Below are 5403 nucleotides of genomic sequence, written 5' to 3'. Positions count from 1 at the left end.
TTGGGAGCCAGAAGTGCAATCCTACTACATGCTCAGAAGGAATATGTGGAAATATTTGTTGAAAACAGTAACAAATATCAGAGATGATGAATCCCTGAATGGTTTTATACAAAACAAGGACCTATTTTATACAGTTCTCTCCAGTGTTCATCAGATGGGATATCTGAAGCGGCCGAGGAGGAATAAATGCCCTGATTGCGACGCTGCACTGTGACTTGGTAGGAAATAACGACTTGGTAGGAACTAGTGACTAGATTGTAAAGGATAGAAGTGATTTCCTTGTTTCCAGATTTTGGTGACTGTATCAGTGTTGATGCCAATAATTGAAGTAAATTTTACAAGTGTAACAGTAGATGTGAAAGAGAAAGACACTGAGTCAAGTTTTGGATGTACTGAGTTTAGGAGTCTGGAATGGAATGAACAGGCATTCAGTCACATGGTTCTAACTTTTAGGGAAGAGGTCATAACTGGAGATATAAATGTGGGAGTATTATATTTTAATTACAAACCATGAAAATTCCTAAGGGAGAGAGCTAAGTAAGAGAGAGCTAAGTAAGAGCTAGGTTTCCTGGGGTAACACTTCTCTTCTTTGTGGCAATTAAATGCTGTCACCTAGTTTCTGTCCCTGGAATTCCATTATTTCTATGAAAAACAAAGAGCCACCTCAGTGGAGTACTGAGCTTTTCAGGGATGGCAGTGCTCCTTAATTAAATGTGCCTCTCAAGTCTCTGGTGAAAGGAGTGTTCTCTGGGCACCCCTGGGCGGTTAATGGAAGTATGGGCAGATGTTTCAGCTGCACATCACACGGCCTCTCCGATATGTCTCTGAGACCTGGGGTTTTCTTTCTTTGCATTCCAGGAAATATAGGGCATCTTGATCTCACAATAAGTGCATAATATCTGATAAATGTACTTTTATAATAAATTAGGCCCATTCAAATTATATTTCATTTTCCTGGGTCTGTTGCTCTTAGCATCTATTCTCAGATATTATCCAATGTTTTTTAAAAATAAATTAGCTAAGTATTGTAATTATCTTAGAGTATAAGTGATTTCCTACCCAGTCAAAGATTGCATTGTCTCTCCTGGATCGTTCGACTCTAGTCATAGGAGTAGATGGAATAATGAACGTGAGCATCGTCTTCAAGGCATTTGCTTTGGAGGGGTCATCACAGGGGCTTCAGAAAGTGAGTCTCAGAAGAGACTCAAAGAGACTTGGGAGTTCAAGAGTCTCATTTTCATTCATGTCTACCTACATATCCTCATTTCAAAGATCTGCAACCCACTTTTTTTCCCAGTGATCAGAGAGAGGGAGAGAGAGGCATAAACTTGTTGTTCCACTTAGTTGTTTCATTAAAGTTGTGCACTCATTGATTGCTTCTTGATGTGCCCTGACCAAAGATCAAACCCATGACCTTTGGCACTCTGGGACGGCACTCTATCCCTTGAGCTACCTGGCCAGGACTGGGACCCACTCTTTTCCAATTTATGGCTTGTCTTTCACAAAGAAAGTTGTGAGTTTGTGCAATCAATTTATATTGTAACTCTCCAACCTACACAGTTACATTTTGCATCTGATTTAAGCAATGTCTATCCTACAGCTATAAGAAATGAAAGATTATCTCAGGAGTGCTATAGAAGGTATCCTTTTCTTGAACTGAAAGTTAGAAAATCCTGAGTTTGTTTATTCCTCCTTGTAAGTTCTCCAATAGGCATAAATAAATAAGTCTCACTCATGGTTTTGTAGTCATTGCTATTACCATAAAGGGCAAATGTAAGAATCCCTTGTTTTCCCAGAAAACATACTTAAATAGGCACCTCATTTTGCTTACTATACTGTTAAGTTAGTAAATTGTGATGCCACAGTATGCCATAAATGATCAGTATCCCATTTTTTAACTTATAGGGAGCTTAACACAACGTTCAAGACTAATGGCATAACCAAATCAGTCCTGAGAAAAATATGAGAATCTGTTTCCTGACCTCATTCATGTGTAAATTGTTGAATCAGTTGGTCCAGTTAAGAAAAAGAAATCACACTAAGGATTTCTGCATCATGGGTTCCACACTGAGAACTGAACACATAGATATTGGAACACTGACAGGCAGAATGTGGAAATCATCCAGATAAAGCAACTGCAGGAGCAGGTGTACCTCTGAGGTGAGAGCAAACCAGAAGTCAACACAACCTAGAGTTTTGGATGAGGGTCCCCCACAGATTGGGTCTCAGACTTTTGAGGAGCAGGCAGATCTGGCTGCTGCTAGTATTTCTGAGGTTGATATATTTATTAATATATATAATATAAATGTTGACAGTTGTTGGTGTCTAGCACTAGTCATTGCTGCTGAGATGAGTGACCCTGTGCTGGCAGCCCAGACAGGAACAGCAGACCGCCGATGTAGTAGGCCCCTCTTCACTCCTGCTCTTCCCTCTCCCTCTACTGCTTCCTAGTGACAGAATCTGATATGAGCCAGCTGGCAAAAAAGTCTGGAAAGTCTCATTTGCAGAGTCCCAGCCCAAGCATTTTATAAAATAATAAAGGAGAATGGATTTGGAGCTGAGCTACAATAGGTTCATAGCCAGCTGCAGGCGCTCAGCAAAGGTGTTACCTAAAAGCAGCAAGTTTTAAGCTGTCACCCTAAAGGATGAAGACTGAGGCCAACAGGAAAGGAAAATATTGGGGTCAGAAAATGACAGGCCAAGAAAAGACAATGGCAAAGAAATAATTTCCCTTATTTTTTAGAATTTGGTGTAGTATGCCTTTTCCTTCAGTCGCCCAATAGGTTTATTAGTTGAAGGTGCTATAATTTCCCCAGTGTGTGTGTGTGTGTAAGAGAGAGAGAAATATTGATTCAATAGTTTTTTCATTCTGTCTGTATGCATTGGTTCCAGATCTTACACCTTCCAGGTTGCATTAGTCCAGGCTTTCACATCTAGATTGTTAGTAAGCACTCTAAGATTTTGCTTGAGCAAGCCATTATGGCTTTCAATTGATTCAAAGGCAGTTGGATTGTAGAGTAAGTGGAAGTTCCACATTATTCCCTGTTCTTTAGCCCAATGTTGTATTCTTTTCCCTGTGAAGTGGAGCCCTTTGTCTCATTCTACTATAGTTGAGGTACCAGAGAAGTCAATCCAGGTTTCCCATACTCTAATAGTGGAGTTTTGATCACTTCTCCTACAGGAGTAGGATCATCTTATTCCTGACCAAGTAGCTACAGTGTTTTATGCATATAGTTTATTCTATGATATAGACAAGACTTTTCCCATTTCCCTAATTTAACTACTCAAGAAGCTTTAAAACAATTTGGCTAACATGTAATTTTGTCTTTACCTTTTTATCCCAACTAGTATTTTTTGAGGAACAGTTGACATATTGCATATATTAATTCAGGTGGGAAACATAACAATTTGATACTTGTGGAGCAATGATCACCACAATAAGTCCAGTTAATATTTATCAGGCCAGTGGATGCTGCTGAGTAAGCATTATTCAACTTTCCCCTCCCACAGCTGTCCATGTCCAAGTCAGAGCCTCCCAAAGAGCCCAAACAGCTGCGGAACCTCTCTGTCAGAGGTCTGAGCTTTGAAACAACCAATGAGCATCTGAGGAGCCATTCTGAACAATAGGGAATGCTCACAGACTGCGATCAGAGATCCAAAAGCTTTGGGTTTGTCATGTGTGCCACTGTGGTGGAGCTGGACACAGCCATGAGTGCAAGGCCGCACGGGGTGGATGGAAGAGTTGTGGAACCAAGAACAATGTCTCAAGAGAATACTCTCACAGACCTGGTACTCCCTTAACTATGACAAACACTTTTGTCAGTGGTGTTAAAGAACATACTGAGGAAGATTGCTAAGAGCTTATTTTGAGCAATATAGGAAAACTGAAGTGATTGCAGTCATGACTGACCAAAGCAATGGCAAAAAAAGAGAGACTTTTCTTTTGTAATCTTTGATGATCATAACTCTGTAGACAGGACTGTCATTCAGAAATGTCATACTGTGAATGGCCAGAACTATGAAGTAAGGAAAGCCCTATCTAAGCAAGAGATGGCTAATACTTCATCCAGCCAAAGAAGTCAAAATAGTTTTGGAAACTTCACAGGTGGTCATAGAGGTGGTTTTACCTGGAATGATAAGTTTGGTTACAAAGGAAATTTCAGTGGTCGAGGTGGCTTGGGTGGCAGCCACAGTAGTGGTGGATACAGTGCAGTGGGAGTGGCTACAATGAATTTGGTAATGATAGAAGCAATTTTGGAGGTGGTGGAAGCTACAACGATTTGGACAATTACAAGAGTTTGAACCCATGAAAGAAGGAAACTTTGGAGGCAGGAGCTCGGGTACCTGTGGTGGTGGAGGCCAATACTTTGACAAACCACAAAACCAAGGTGACGTGGTTATGGTGATTCCAGCAGCAGCAGGAGCTACGATGTTGGCAGAAGTTGTGATTCCTGCCAGGAAACAAAGCTTAGCAGGAGAGGAGAGCTAGAGAAGTGACAGAGAAGCCACAGGTTACAACAAATCTGTGAACTCAGCAAAGCACAGTGGGGATAGGGCCTAGAAGATGGGAATGGGCAAAACACTTGAGGACTGTATTTGTGACTAATGTATAACAGGTTATTTTAGTTTCTGTTCTATAGCAAAGGTAAAGCATTCCAACAGAGGGTTATAATACAAGATTTTTTTTTTTTTTGCACCCATGTGTTAATTGCTAAATATAGTAGTCTGATCATGACACTGAATAAATACGTTTTAAAAAACATTCATCACCATACATAGTTATAATTTTTTTCTCTAATGAATGAAGACTTTTAAGATCTACTCTCTTAGCAATTTTCATATATACAATACAGTATTGTTGGCTATAGTTGCTATGCTATACCTTATATTCCCATGACTTAATTCTTTTATAACTGAAAGTTTATACCTTTTGATCCCCTTCACCTGTCTCTCTGCCCCACACTTACTCTCTCTCTCTCTCTCTCTCTCTCTCTCTCTCTCTCACACACACACACACACACACACACACATTTCTGGCAACCACCAATCTGTTCTCTGTGTCTATAAGCTTGGTCTTTGTTTTAGGTTTTATATATAAGTGAGACCATACAGTATTTGTCTTTCTCTGTCAGACTTATGTCATTCAATATAATGCCTTCAAGGTCCAAGCATGATGTTGCAGTTGGCAATATTTAATTCTTCTCTGAATGGTATCCCTGAGTGTGTGTGTGTGTGTGTGTGTGTGTGTGTGTGTGTGTGTTACCACATTTTCTTTATCCATTCCTCCCTAGATGGACATTTAGATTGTTTCCATATCGGCCCTGACCGGTTGGCTCAGCGGTATAGAGCATCGGCCTGGCGTGTGGGGGGCCAGGGCACATAGGAGAAGCGCCCATTTGCTTC

General features: G+C 40.5%; 1 pseudogene; it reads left to right on the top strand.

The window, feature by feature from the left end:
• The first annotated feature begins 3516 nt into the window (after positions 1-3516).
• Positions 3517-4497, top strand: LOC136376003 (heterogeneous nuclear ribonucleoprotein A1-like; annotated as a pseudogene).
• Positions 4498-5403: the final 906 nt, after the last annotated feature.

The sequence above is a fragment of the Saccopteryx leptura genome, chromosome 6, assembly GCF_036850995.1.
Source record: "Saccopteryx leptura isolate mSacLep1 chromosome 6, mSacLep1_pri_phased_curated, whole genome shotgun sequence".
Lineage (NCBI taxonomy): Eukaryota > Metazoa > Chordata > Mammalia > Chiroptera > Emballonuridae > Saccopteryx > Saccopteryx leptura.
The sequence above is the reverse complement of the archived record's forward strand: the minus strand, read 5'-3'. Positions and strand labels throughout refer to the sequence as shown.